Source organism: Octopus sinensis, linkage group LG3 (genome assembly GCF_006345805.1).
Source record: "Octopus sinensis linkage group LG3, ASM634580v1, whole genome shotgun sequence".
NCBI classification, from domain to species: Eukaryota; Metazoa; Mollusca; class Cephalopoda; order Octopoda; family Octopodidae; genus Octopus; species Octopus sinensis.
The window spans coordinates 138,635,444-138,651,890 of NC_042999.1; the positions used below are offsets into that span (position 1 = coordinate 138,635,444).

General features: G+C 34.0%; 1 protein-coding gene across 4 annotated transcripts in view; it reads right to left on the minus strand.

Moving 5' to 3' along the window:
• LOC115209839 (putative homeodomain transcription factor 2) overlaps positions 1-14,642 on the minus strand; it is an 89,015-nt gene extending 74,373 nt beyond the window's left edge. For 2 of the 4 annotated variants that reach the window (XM_036501377.1, XM_029778404.2), the window contains exon 1: positions 14,410-14,640. The gene's annotated coding sequence lies outside the window, so the exon portion shown is untranslated. Of the gene's footprint in view, positions 1-13,483; positions 13,848-14,409 lie in introns of those variants that run through there. The other 2 variants (XM_029778407.2, XM_029778405.2) reach the window with 2 other exon arrangements.
• Between the last annotated feature and the right edge of the window lie 1,805 nt (positions 14,643-16,447).

Sequence of the window (16,447 nt, forward strand, 5' to 3'; positions counted from 1 at the left end):
CCTTAAACATATTCTTACAATATCATGAATGATTTTATAACTTTATTTAAAATTCTGAATCCATGTGTATTCTCTGATGAAGGAAATGTGGATTATTGAAATGAAAAGGATTTTCCTACATACTTCTTTGCATATTCCTGGAAACAGCTGTAAGATTCTTTTGTATTTTGGATTATTTTGAATCGTCACCTCATCAGCTTGAGACTTTTTGATTTGTCTGTATGTCTTTATGCAATCCTCCATCTGACTTTGATTTGGGCATGGAATTACACTATAATATGTATATATATGTTTTTATGCTATATGTTCACATATCTATAATGGCTTATATATACCCTCTGTGCTCAGATATATGTTGGCTTTCATGAGAAATATTATCGACCCCGAAATTTGTCTCTAATTGATACTATGTATGTGTGTGTGTATATGTATGTATGTATACATACATATACAGACATGTATACACACATATACACACACTTTTTCAGCATATCCAAGAATTACATCACATTACATTGCTGTTTCAATAATTTCACACTTCTACTAGTTAAGAAAAGAATATCACAGATAATTTTTTTTTTTCTCTAGCTTTACTTTGGTGCAGGTGTTTCACATTAAAAGAGCTCTTCCTAATACCAATTCTTATGATCTTAAAACCTATATTAGATAACTAGTTTCTAGACAGAGCTAGGAGTTGCAAACTGGAGCAAATTCTGTACCTTGCAATGCTTTATTACAAATGCAAAAGGGAGACACCGACATTTGATTTCTGAGTCACATAACAACAATACTTTTAACTACAGCAGCCCTTTGCTTTGTGTGTAGCTAGCAGTGTTTGTGTACGTTTTGATTGGTTATTGTCAATAAACAGCACAGACAGAAACATACAGACAATAGCTTTTAAAAACACAAAAAAAATAATTTTCTCCTTTTGTTAGTGCTTATAAAGTATAGAGATGGGAGTAGTGACAAAGTATGTGCCGGAGGTGGGAGTGTGAAGGGAGTAGCTTTCGAGGGATTGGGAGATGATTTCTGGCAAACTGGGCTGACTTTCACACGCAGCTAAATAAATAAATAAGAGAGGGTGATGATAATGAGAAATAAGATAACTATGTAGAGGGATGAACTTGTGCCAATAGGTACAAATAAGGGAGAGGAAAGAGGTTCAGAAGGTAAGGAATTACACATCAGTAAAATAGGGGAGCTCTCTTGAAAATGCATTGTGTGTAATCATTCATGTATGCGTCTGTGTGTGTGCATGCATGCATGTGTGAACTCATGCATAAAATTTTCTTTATATTGTGTGCAGGCTGTAGAGGAAAAAAAAAAAGGATGGAAAAATACGATTACTTATGAAATTTGGTAATTGTACTAAAGAACTGAACCAATGAGAAAATTAAGGATTTGAGCAATAAATATATAACGAAAGCATGTCTCATAACATATTTGTTCTAAACATAAGAATGAGTGCTAAGAAGGAAAGTAAGCACGGCAAAGAGATAAAAATAACATATATATACACAAAGAACCAGACAGTAAGGGGAAGAGGAATGACAGAAGCAGAAAATGAGAAGGCAGCAAGATTAAGAAATGTTGGTATGAGAGGAGGAGAGAGAGAGAGAAAATGGAAACGGGAGGAAGGGAGTTAAATTCTTTTCTTTTGTTAAATGCCGATAATGGCATTAGAGATAGATTTCTGAATGTTTCTCAAAGAAAGGCCACAGTGAGAGGAAAGAAAGAAGAAAGAACTGTGATAGGTTCTGAATAAATATCGTTGGTTTAGTTATTCTTTGAAAATGGTGAGATTCTGTAGGAGTCGTTGCTGTTTTTAATTCCTTTTATAAAGTAAACTTCTATTTACTTTCAATTTAAAACTGAAACTTTCAGCCAGATTCATTTTCTAAATTCTTCTACCATAAGATGTTTTTGTTTTTAATTCTACCTTTTTTGCTTGTTTTTTTTTTGTTTTTTTCCAGCCATATTCCAGTTTTCTTAAATGTCTATTTATACACTATTTACTTATTTTTGTTGCTTTTTAACCCTTAGTACGTCTTAATAGAGCAGACCTATGATCAATTGCATTCCAGCCATGACAATCCCATCTTTTACTCTGTGTAAAATGCACTTCAGATCACATTATTCGATATGTTCTTTGATAAGACAAAACGGTGTAATTTGATTGAGTGTTTGGTTGCCGTTTCTAGCAAAACAAGAAACAACAGATACACTCGCTGAAATGTTAACAGTGGATATGGTTGATGCCATTCAACTGCAATGTCTCTTTGTTCTGTTCAATTTTATTTGCTTTCCAGGCACACTTAATCACTTGTCATTGTTGAACAGAGAGTAAGAGAGGAAGGATGGAGGACAGGATGATAAATAAATAAGGAATCCTTATTTTTAAGTTCAATACAATATCGTGCTCTAAACCACATTGTTTCAACACGGTTTAAATTGCAGCTTCCATAACGAAATCATGTAAGTGTAGACGTTTAAACGCAAACACTTATATAATAAAATCAAGGAGTTTGCAACATTAAGTTGACCTTGGTGAGCACAATTTGTACAATCACCCTCCATTCGGACATAAGAAATAACAGCCAAATCTTCCTCAAATCACAACATGTTTTGGAAAAGGAAAGGTGACATAGAATAATAATGTCATCCTAGACACCATTTTGACAGGGTGGTCATGACAATAACATCTATAATCTTAGATCTGATCGCTTAATATTGACCTAGGCTTAAACAATATGAAACTTGAGTCAAATTCCGCCGAGGTCGACTTTGCCTTTCATCCTTCTGGGGTCGATAAATTAAGTACCAGTTGCGTACTGGAGTCGATCTAATCGACTGGCCCCATCCTACAAAATTTCGGGCCTTGTGCCTAGAGTAGAAAAGAATATGAAACTTGAGTTTAAAAGGGAACCTCTACATCAGTCATGCGTTACTTTCTGAATGGTACACACATGAAAATTATATTTTAAGCATGCCTGATAATCAATCAACAATTACTCATGTAGCCTGCTTCTCAAAAGAGGTTGTTTATGCCTGGTTGCTTAACACAATAGAAACAGAAGCAAAGTCACACTTAATTACAAGTCGACCCTCTTTTTTTCTTTTCTTTTTTTTTTTCTCACAAAAAAGGACACATGACAGACTGTAGTCCAAGATACACTGAGAGCAAGCAACAATAACATCAGACAACTACCACACGTGTCTAAACATTACAAAATAATTCCAACAATAGCCATCTGGAGAGATATAATGATACTTCTGGCAAGGCAGGCACAAAATTACTGTCTGTAGGGAAGGGTAAGGATTTATAGGTGCAAGCATGGCTGTGTGGTTAAGTTTGTTTTCCAACCACATGGCCTTAGATTCAGGCCTACTGTGCAACTCCTTTGACAAGTGCTTCCCTCGGGTTGACCAATACCTTGTTAGTTGCAGGGAGACCTATTGTGTGTGTATGTATCTATTTAATAACCAATATAAAATGTGGGCTATTTGATTTCTCAAGTCAAGCTTTACATGGTATAGAGAGAGGGGAGAAAAGTAAAAGAGAGATACAGAGTTAACACAACAAGTGTAGGAGGGGTGCACACACTAGGCTTGGTGGTAGGCAATGAGTAAAGGAATACTATACACATATACAGTAAGAAAGAATCATAGAGATAAAGGAGGAAGAGGGAGCAGATAACTAATAAATATTTTTGTTTTGAAAATGTGTGTTCATTTCATCATTTTGTATGTACAAGAAATTTAATAAAATTTAGAATAAATGTATGCCATATTTCTTGATATTACCTATAGTAGATAAATATACTTCCAAAGTTAGCCCATCAGATGATGAGTAACACTCTAATATATACGTATACTACATATATATATAATATGTACATAAATTAGAAAAAACCCACTATTACATAATTCAAACAGTGATAGACATAAACCAAATCATAAAAACATATATTATAAAACATATAACTAGATCACAAAAAGTACAAAAAATTGAATAAACAATATATAATATATACATACGTAGTCTTTTTACTTATTATATATTGTTTTTTTTTTTTTAACTTTTTGTGATCTAGTTCTATGTTTTATAATATATTTTTTATGATTTGGTTTATGTCTATCATTGTTTGAATTACATAATAGTGGTTTTTCTCTAATTTATATATATTATATATTTATATTGTGAAATTTGATTTAATACTAAATTGAATTTTTCCCTGTAAGTTTGGAGTTATACTCCCTAATATTATTTTATATATATATATATATATATATATATATATATATATATGTGTGTGTGTATATATACATATACACACACACACACACATGCATATACATGTGAGTGTGTGCATGACAATTAGCATTTCCATGTCTCACATAAGACTTGTGTGAAGGAAAACAAAGCAGTAGACATGTTTACATTTCCAGTGAACATTACATCTTATAGCTTCATTATCAAAGTGGTGGAATAAAAAACTCACATGGAAAACAGAAAAGAGTTGGCAATAGGAAAAGCATCTGATTGTAAAAATACTACCTTGGAATAAGTACCAGTCGAACTCATGCCAACATAGGAAAGCAGACATAAGATAAATAAACAAACAAGCAAGTCTTTTATTACTTTTATAAATTAAACTTCTATTTACTTTCAATTTAAAACTGAAACTTCCAGCTAGAATCAAGCAAGTCTCCTGTAGAGTAAAGTATGCAATCTGAGTAATCTGGTGAGAGTCTGTTTTGACAATTAATGCAAAAGAGAATTTGGGGAATGTTGATAAGGTTGAATTGTTGCGAGGAGAGAAAATTCTAACACAAGTAAAACACAAAACTTATCATCTTATTAAAAACACAAGTAAAACTTATCAACATTACATAAACTTTATTTTTGGTTCTAATGTATTATATCACTAGTAGTCATTTAATTGACTTTCATTGAGGAGTAGAGAGTAGAGGCAACCTCAAGAAGATGGTACTTGGAAAGAAGAGCCATACACAAGACAATCTACCACTTCAAAACATAATTGTCATTTCTTAAACAGTTGGCACAAGGCTACCAATATGTAACGCATAACGAAGAGTAAGAATAATAGCTTCAGTTGACTCCAAGTACTTATTTTAATGATCCCAGAGGGATAAAAGCCAATCCTACTTGAAAAATAAAGAATGATAGTGATCTGTTTTACTACAAGGATACATATTCAATAGTTATCAATTTAATCAACTCACAATTATTTGGCTGCTATTTTACCAACTCTAAAAGGATAAAATGCAAAAATCAAGCCTAGCAAGTTTCAATTCAAAACATGAAGTAACATAGCTAAAGAGTACAAGATATTTCATCCCTCATTCTGTCAATCCTGACATTTCACTAATAAACATTCCTCACACTACCAAGGGACCAATTTACCTTAGTATATGTCTGGTATACACTTTATTGATTCTGAGATTAGAATTAGGGGAGCAGGCATAACTGTAAGGTTAAAATATTCCCCTCACAACTACATGGTTCAAGTTCAATTCCAGTGCATAGCATCTCCCATCTCAGACATACCTGCTCCCACAGCTTCAGGTAAAACAAAGTCTTGCAAAGGAAATTCAATAAATGGAATGACATGAAAGACCATAAGAGAGACTGCTCCTGTTTTTTAATGCTTAAAACTATCACCTGGTCTCTTAGTGCCTCTTGCTGTGAGTATTCTGGTTAGATCTCCAGTCTGAGGATAACTTCCTCTCTAAAAAGTAATCTCATGATTCATATTGGATATGTATTTTTGTGTGTTTCAATCACTATAAGAAATATATGATGCTACAGCTTGGCTAGGGATGAGTAATAAATGACAGTACCAGAAACAAACCACTACATCATGTGATGAATAGAAAACAACATCTGCTCAATAAATAATATTATTTCAAGAGCAGCAAACACAAGAAACAGCATCATCATCATTGTCATTTAACATCTGCTTTCCATGCTGGCATGGGTTGGACGGTTTGACTGAGGACTGGTGAGCCAGAAAGCTGCACCAGGCTCAATCTGATCTGGCAATGTTTCCACAGTTGGATGCCCTTCCTAATGCCAACCACTCCGAGAGTGTAGTGGGTGCTTTTACGTGACACTGGCACGAGGACCAGTCAGGCAGTTCTGGCAATGACCACACTCAAAAGGTGTTTTTATATGCTACTTGCACGGGAGCCAGTCCAGTGGCACTGGCAACGACTTCACTTGAATGTTGTTTTTCATGCATCACTTGAAATGATCACGCTCGAATGGTGCTTATGTTGTTTTTCATGCATCACCGGCACATGTGCCGGTAAGGCAATGCTGGAAATGATCACGCTCGAATGGTGCTTTTTACATGCCGCCAGCATGGGAGCCAATCCATGATATTTTTTTACCTTCTTACATTTTCCCTAAAGCATAGATTTTATCATACTTACCAAAGCAGTAACAAGAGAATGTGTGTGTGTGTGTGTGTGTGTATACAGCTAGTTTGTCGTTTTCCCATGCTAGTTTGGGTTGAAATTTTTTGTTTCTTTTTTGCAGTTGAGTTTTTTCCTATTGCTAATCCTTATCTGCTTTTCAAGGAAGGGCATTCCTTAAAAATTCCATTTATCTTTCAAAGTGCAGACCTGGAGGACATTCTGTTGACAGAGAATGCTAACATGTCACCATTTCTTTTTTTCTTTTTCATTAATGTTTTCATGTAAGGACACAAAATGTAAACAATCACATACATACATATATACATGTGTGTGTGTGTGTATCAGATAAAATAGAATCTAAAGCTTCCATAGAGTTTTTGTTTATTAATTCTATATGCAAAGTGCTAGTCAGCTCAAGGCTACAGTAGAAGTCACTTGCCGAAGGTGGCACGCAGTGAAATAGAACTCAAGATAATGAGGTAACAATGTGAATTCTATCCACTCAGCCATTTATAGACATAGAACCTGAACACAGTTAAGATTTGGGGGCAGGGAGAGTGACTGAAATGTAGTGTGGAATATAGAAAATATAGTCAAGAAAATCCACACTATAGTTTCAATTCTTCTAAAAGTGATTATTTGCATACATGTGCGTGTGATAATCATTGTCATCATGTTAATCTGCACTTTTTCCATGCTTGCCTGAGTTGGACAGAATTTTTTGAGGCAGATTTTCAACAAGAAGAAGCCTATCACCAACCTTCACCTATTTCCAAGTAAGATAATATTTCCCCCATGGCCCAACAGGTTTTCACAGAAGATGAAAATGAAGGAGAGTTGCATGTGCATTCATTGCACATTCAAGTAACCCCAGAATCTTTGACATAAATTGCTATTCATTATGCTACAGAGTAGAAAATGATGCACTAATCCACAGCCAATATTCAGAAAAATTAGTATTTACTACAAACAAGTAACAGCAGAAACTTCAGAAACATAGACACAGTTTAATCTTCTTCAACTACACAAAATGACAATCAATGCATGTACCATAGAAACAGTCTTCTGGTTCACTTCCCCTTGTCGTAAGCAAGACATAACAAAAGCCTTTAAAATCACAACTACTATGCTACACAGTCATTGATGATATTTCCTAGCAATTTCAGTCAAAGCATAGTAAAATCTTTCCAAAGAGTAGTTGTACTTTTCAGACCATGAAAATACCCAAGCTCCAAACATCTCTCAAAGAGGCTCAAATAAAAATTGCAATGGAAAACTCCCTCCCCGCCATAGAGAATGGTGCTGCTGTTACACACAGAGATATTACTGACTGCACCCAAATGAAATACATCAAACAAATTAGCATAAAAACTTTTTCACCAACACACTGCAACAGTCAGAGCAATGATGTAGTTTCTTTGCCCTAATTCTTCTACCACAACTATAACAGCCTAGCCTTTTAGAGTTAGCTAGTTATTTGCCACCTCAACCCATGAACACTCATCATGCCCATTTCTCTGCCTCTCATCATCTATTCAGTTTCCTCTTCCAGGTCCTGTAATAACCACTATTTTCAATCTTTTTCTCCCAATACATCAACCTTTTGGAATTTCCAACCTACACATGCTGTTCCAATTAGTATCAACTTACTTCTGTTTGAACTGAACATCAGCCACATCAAATAGACCAGTCTCTGTAAAAGTTATATCCTTCCAACCAAAAGCATAAAATAGAAAAAAAAAACTCTACAAATACTAGGAGAAATATAATATAACCCACAATATAATGATTAAAATGTATTGTAAAATATTTTCTCTTCTTGATTAGAAGATAATTTCCAGTTGCTCAAGAACAGCAAAGGTGAAATATGTTAAGGGACATCAAGAGTCCTACTGCAAACAAACACAATTCAAAAGGCAATAATATGCTTTTGCCAAAATATAAAGTTTTGCCTCTAAAAGGTAAATGTTTAGAAAAATATATTGTATACCATACTGAGGTCCCCACTAATATTATGTCAACAAGCTATATAGTACTCGTAGAGCACTCCTTCAAAGATAACATACCCTAGCACAATATAGCTCATTCCATATCACTAAAATAACATCACATGACTTCCAAAATACAGTGGGAAATCAGAAGAGGAAAGATAATTCAACAGTATTTCTTGGAAAAGACTAGATAAGGTTCCAGCATTTAATAATGAATTAAAATCTTGTGGTCCTAATTATTGCCACCCTACACCAATCCTCAACAACAGAAATAAATTTATTTAATACTGACAACATAATTGCACATTCTTTCTCATGAACCTCAAAATAGACCCACTGGTGAATAAAAAAAAAATATTTAATAAAAATTATATTAAATGGCAGTACAGGAAATGGTATTGTAATTCGTCATCAAAATCAGTTGCTTGTGATTGATTGAATTAAACCATGTTTCAGCTAATATATATTCCTGTATAACACTATACTGTATTCAGTACTTTTATATATATATATATATATATATATATATATATATATATATATATATATCATCATCATCATTTAGCATCCGCTTTCCATGCTGGCATGAGTTGGACGGTTCAACTCGAGTCTGGGAAGCCAGAAGGCTGCACCAGGCCCAGTCTGATCTGGCAATGTTTCTACAGCTGGATGCCCTTCCTAATGCCAACCACTCCATGAGTGTAGTGGGTGCTTTTTACGTGCCACCAGTACAGGTGCCAGACGAGGCTGGCAAACGACCACGATCGGATGGTGCTTTTTACATGCCACCAGCACGGAGGCCAGGCGAGGCTGGCAATGGCCACGATCGGATGGTGCTTTTTACATGCCACTGGCACAAAGGCCAATATATATATATATTGAAATATTTAAAATGAAGCCATCACTCAGAATTAAAGATTACTTAGTAGTATAAACCAAACTTACTATTAATTGTTTTAGGTGTCTACATAGTTGCAAACATATATAGACATGCTCTCAACTTCCCACCATTGACCCAGTTAAATATCCAGAATCTAACAGCCAGAGGGAGAGAATGATGCATCAATACATGATTGATACTCATTTTAGCCAAGTAGACAGAGGCAATGTCAAATGAAATGCCTTGCTCAGTCCAGAAATTCAACATATGATATACAGCCAACACCCAAGTCACAAAGCTACACATGCACATACATATAGGCATAGGCATGGCTGCAGAGTTGAGTGGTTCATCTACCAACAACATGGTTTCAGATTTAGTCCTACTTCATGGCAACTTGAACAAGCCTCTTCTTCTCTAACCTGAAGTCCGCTAATGCTTTGTGAATGGAATTAATAGACATAAACTGAATGGAAGCTTGTTGTGTATCATCATCATCATCATAGTTTTAACAGCCACTTTTTAAATGCTTGCATGAATCAGATGGAATTTGTCAAGGTAGATTTTCTACAGCCAGATGTCCTTCCTATTAACCTTTACCAGCTTCCAAGCAAGGTTATAATTTCCTATATCCAGACATGTTTTCACAGAACACTGAAAACAAAGAACACCCCTTGTATGGTACTATCACATGATGCCAAGATAAGGAGATACAAATATATATATATATATATATATATACATACATATATAAAAATATACACACACACACAAGGTTTTGAAAAAATATGTGACAGTCACAATACTTAAAGAAAGATGTTTTTAACTATTTAAAAAGAATTTTTTTGAAAGAAAACTTCTTTCCAAAAGATTCAAAGACATTCTGTTTTTCAAAAAAGAAAATCTTTTTAAATAGTTAACTAGAACATATTTCTATGAGTGTGTATAATGTATGTGTTTATGTATGTATACACACACACACACGATGAGTTTCTTACAGTTTCAATCTACAAAATTCATTCCGAAGGCTTTGATCAGCTTTTGGGCCAATAGTAGAAGACACTTGCACAAGGTATTACACAGTGAAGTTGAACCTGAAACAATATGATTCTTATGTGAAATTCTTAACCACACAACAGTGAGTATATATATATATATATATATATATATACACACACACATATATATATATATATAGACACACACAGACATACAGATACACATTTTGTAAAGTAAGAGTTGTAAAATATCTATTTCAAATTTTGGCACAAGACCAACAATTTCAGGGGAGGAGTAAATCAATTACATCAACCCCAATTTTCAAGTGCGTGTTCTTTTATCAAACCCAAAAAGATGAAAGGTAAAGTCAACCTCAGCAGAATTTGAACCCAGAATGTAAACATGGACAAAATGCTGTCTAACATTTTGCCTGGTGTGCTAACAATTCTGTCAGCTGCTGCCTTAAGAGTTGTAAGATATTGAAATATATCTTATGTAATGCAAACATTGTCTGATACAGAACTCAATATAGACTTTTGATGTAATAAATATATCTATATAAATAGGCACAGGAATGGCTGAGAGGTAAGTAGCTTGCTTACCAACCACATGGTTCTGGGTTCAGTTAAACTGCATGGCACCTTAGGCAAGCGTCTTCTACTATAGCCTCAAGCCAACCAAAGCCTTGTGAGTGGATTTGGTAGAATGAAATTGAAGGAGGCTGTCGTATATATATATTATATATATATATATACACATATATGTACATATATAAAGTGGTGGTGTATGGCCCGTCATGAGGTTTAACATCGATTTCCAGACTTGGCTGTATGTTGTGTTCTTGAGCAAGATACTCTATTTCATGTTGCTCCAGTTCATTTAGCAGCAGAAATGAGTTGCAATGTCATTGGTGCCAAGCTGCATTGGCTTTTGCCTTTCCTTTGGACAGCATTAGTAGCATGGAGAGGAGAGACTGATATGCATGAGCAACTGCTGGTCTTCCACAAAATAACTTTGCCTGGATTGTGCCTCAGAGAGGAACTTTCCAGGCACAAACCCATGACGTAGGTCTTTACTCTTTTATACATATGAAATAACATACACAAATATATACATATAAGTATGCATATATACACAGATATTGACATATGTGTATACATTCATATAAATACATTATGTATCTTCTGTAAAACATGTCAGACCATGGGGAAATATTACGTTACTTAGAAGCTGGTATCAGGAAGAGCATCCACCCATAAAAATTCTCTTTCAACCAACTTTGTCCAATCCATGGGAGCATAGAAAAATAGACGTTAAAACAATTTATATATTACATATACACAGAGAAATGTATATGATTGTGAAAAGTATGTATATATTATATTTGAGGACACCTATACTAAATTTTTACCTGTCTAATATTACCTATTGTTATCTTAAACCCTATGCAAACTTATTATTCTTCATATAGTCCTTATCATTTTTTTTACTTCGTTCGAGTTGCAGGAATCGGACCTCAATTATCTCCCTTATATTGCATATCAACTATCCAGAGTACATGAATCTCCTTGATTTTCCATTTTATTATTATTATTATTATTATTATTATTATGCTATCTTAATTGGTAATTTGCCTGTAGATGTAGCTCTCCAGTTTCCACGAAGCTTTCGTTCCTATTTACCTCTGTACATGCTAGAGTTTAGTTGTCTTCAGTTTACTTCATTATGTAATTTCTCTATACCTTGTTGGAGGTTAATATTTAATTTTTTACTGAATGAATACTAATGCTGTAATGGTATTTCTCATTCTTCCAGTCTTTGGATATTGAAAATTTACTCAATCATCCACTCAAACTGTTCGAATTTCTTTACATCTAGAACTTAGAATATATCTCAGTTATTCTCTTTGTTAATTCCAGAGGCATTTTGTACTTACTACATTCATTGGTTTTATAAGCTCTTAACTCTTACACTTTCAGTTTGACAAACCACCTTCGCCGAGACTTCGAAATCACTGTCGTTCTTTCTGTTTATGATGAATTTTTTTTTTGGGGGGGGGGGGGGATTTAATAATTTTTAAAGTTGTTATATTTAAATTTTAAGAACACTGTGTGCATCCTGATACATACTGTCCATGCATATTGTAAAAAGTAACTTATAAGGGTTGGCAACAGGAAGGGCATCAAAAAGGAACCATATGTATGAGACTTTGGCCTGCAAGGCAAGCAATAGTTAACATTTAAGAATTAACAATCCGGGTGAACTGACGAGACGATTTAGAATGAAAAGACGAGCAATCATCATTGTGTTTTTTTAATTATTGTCATTATCCTCATTTTTTTTCTTTTTAATCAATAGAAAAATAATAAATGCAAATGCACACATTTGTGTGTGCGTGTGAGTTAAAGTGAGAGATAGAGAGTAAAACAGTACTCATACACAGATGCTCATTATTGTTAACCATTTGGAGGCAAGAGAAAGTTGGCAGCGCCGGTTTCATTTCCCGGTGGGTCATGTCGCTTCAGTTAGATAGCAATAAATTACTCTATTGGAAGTTGTGACGTCTTACTTTATCCACACTATAAACAGGAGGCACATTGTATATGAAGAAAAAAATTGTTATTCTTCTTTACATAAAAGAAACAATCGTTTTCATGGAAATTATTATTATTATATTATCATGTAATTTTGATCAATTTTGTCGCTCAGCCTCCCAGAATTATCAAGTATCAACAAAACATTTCAATAAGCTGTGTTCTGTTGCAAAAATGTGTAACCATGTGCCAATGTTAGAAACCATTACCAAATAGAACTGATGATAAGGTTGCCTCTACGTGCTCTCGCGACTTGCTAAGGGCTAAACAACAATGATAACTTATTTTCTTAAAACCCAACTCAGTTAAGAAGGCAACGTGTCTATATTTAAAAAAAAAATCATTACTAATAATACTAAGATTTAAAAAAATTCATTGTCGTATATTAAGACAGCTCATAGTTCAAATTTTAGCGGAATTATGTTTAACTTTTAACTCACCAAGGATCAATAATGCAATGTAATAGTAACACATACTGGTGTCACATTAACTGATTATTCCCCCACCCTATCTCCACTCCCATTCAAAAATTTGTCGAATGCATAATAAACAAATATTTTAAAACAACTCACATTTGACTCAAAGAGATTCATTTAGCGTGCAAATAAGCAGCGAATACCGGTCGCTTGGGTTGATACAAGATGAATCGATTAAATATCGTGTTCTTTTAAATATAGGTGCTTGGAGGTGCTAGAGTTCTTTAAGCTAACCATAAAATGACCAGCGATTAGGATCGAAGAGTGAAATAGAGCAGGATAGTTGTTTCCATGCTGCCTGAAGCAGTATGTCCAAAGATAGTGGAAACAGCGCAAGCGATTACTTCTTTCCTACTCCCCATCCTTTTCTGTCTGGTTCCATTAGTTCGCATCGTCTAGCCAGTCGTCTGTGTCTCCTTGTCACTGACACTCCAAACACTCCCCTGTTCAAACACTCTACTCTTCATGTAGAGCTGCACCAATACAGCATTTTCATCTTTATCGCCATATCATGTTTTTTCCGTATAAACTTTTATCTCTTTTTATGTAACAATTTTTATCCTTTCTTCTCTTCCGTAAATCACACTAGACACCAATATTTTTAGGCAGCAAATAGAAAAAAACCACAACAATAACAAAAGCACCCGGCTTCTGTCAGTGAAATGAAAATAAAGATGCAACTAAGAAAAACGATAATGATTTATCTAACAATTATTAATTAACAACAATAACACTGAGAAAAATAGCACAATATTTTTTCATTAAAATATTCATCAAAACCCTTAATATAAACATTGCGTATAAATACACAAGTTGTATGTGTGTGTGTGTATATATATATATACAATGTGTGCATGTACATATCAAACCAACTTGCCAGTCTAATTAAGAAACAAATATAGGCGAAAAAATATTGACTGGAAAGTTGTTTTAGCTGATTTACACTTTTTGTTGTTATTGTTTTGGAAAGGAAAGTGGGAAGTGAATAGTTTAAGGAATTTGTTTTTAAAAAAATCTCTTACATTTCAATGTAGTCGTTGTATGAGTAATCTATAATCTCCGACCGATTCCTTCCATCTGGACACCGAACGATGCCGGTAATGTTTGTATTCTGATAACAATTACACGATACAAGCAAGGTACTCCAATGTCGCCGTCTATCGCGTTAAGGTGAAAGCGAGAGACGAGCACTAATCGACAGACACGGTTATCTCCCTTCTACAGTCATTAATTAGCCTTTCTTTCTCTTTTTAATTTGTTTGCTTTTTTATTTCGCTTTTAAAATCTTTTAAATGTATTTTTACTTTTCTCTCATATTCCTTCTTTCATTCGTTTGTTCTTTTTTGTTTACTTTTTTCTCTCATTCTCCCTCATTACCTATTCCATCCACGCACACGTATGTTTATGCATGTATATGTGTATAAATTTACTCTTCTTTAAATACGGTTTCTTTCGCTACTTAGTTCTTAAATGGTTTCACCTTATTCTCTCACTCCCTCGCTCTCACCTTCTTTCTTTCTGTTGTTTTTCTTCTCTCTCTCTCTCTCTCTCATTTTCACATTTATTTCCTTGTTCTTCATCGATTTCTCATGTTCTCTCCGCCGCTTTCCTCATTATTTTTCTCAGTTAAATTTCACTGACTTTTTTCTTTTCTTAACCCTTCTGTTTTTCTCCTATTCTCCAAATCTCCCCCCCCCTCCATGTTACTTCCTCTCACATTCCTTCCCTTCCCTTCCCTTCCCACCTTTTCGTTCTAATTACAGATATGTAGGCCACTTCTTGTTACTCAACACTCCTTTTACTCCTTTAGCAGTGTTTACTTTTGATTCCATCACTGTATTTTTAAAATTACTATTATTCTTTTTTCCTGATTTCATTTTTACGGTTTTCCCGACATAAATTGGTTAATGATATACAATTTCGTAGTTTTGTTGTAGCTTATTCTTTACTTTATCTCTTCTTTATTTTATCAGAATAAGTAATTCTTGTCTGTAATTTTTATAAACATTTTGTCCGCCTCGCAAAACCAGAAGGAATAAGGGTGCAAGGAGACTTTTGAAGCATGTAGACGATTAAAAACTAGGTTTTAAAACTAAATGAATTTATAATTTAGTAATTCTCAAAATGTCTGAAAGCGGTTAACGTTATCGAATGATAGGAATATATATTTTCGAAACTAAGTGAATAAATGTTGAAAACATAATTTCATCAATGCAGAGTTTCGGAATAAGCACCACCATCACGTAACTTTTATCCCCCTTTTTTTTTATATATATATATATACTCGGATATCTATGTTTTAAACATTGGAGATTATGCTTCTGCAGACAGAAAAATAAAAATTGAAAATTTTAATTTGTTCATTTCCATTCTCCTCTTTTGCGTCTGAGAGTGTGCAACCGACCGTAATAGGTCATGAAGTTCTCAGTAATGTTTTTCATTATACATTAAAAAAAGCAAAACCAGTTTTCAGATTTTTCTTTTAAACATTTACAGATTCAAAATGTGCCGAAAAAATATCCGAGTGGTAATATTTCTTTTACATATTATTTTTAGAATCGAAAAACGTATATAAATATGTAGAAGTGTTGTTTGAATTTTTTAAAATTAAAAAACAAAACGTCCAGTTGCGTATTCTGAGATGAAATAGGCAAACAAATCATGACATTTTGTAAATTTTTTCAGGGGTGTGGAGAAAGAGAGATAGAGAGAGTTACAATCTCTCTTTTTTAAGCAAAAATTCAAAAGATTTTTACAAAAAGTTACGGGATGGGGGCTTACTCCGAAACTTCACATTTATCAGAAATATTACTATATCCCATTCAACAACTGATACTCGAAACAAGAGACAAAAAGTTTTTATATCGTTTCAAATAATCTTACAATCTTTTTCTCACATACAACACTTAATGTCATTGACAAAAAGCATAAGCGTCATTGTTTATCGTTTTCTTAGGGTAAGGGGAAATAGCAATGATAATCTGTAACGTAAGCAAAGAGGTTGCACGTGAGAATCAAAAGTAGCTGCATACTTGGTCAAATACTGGGATCAATGTAATC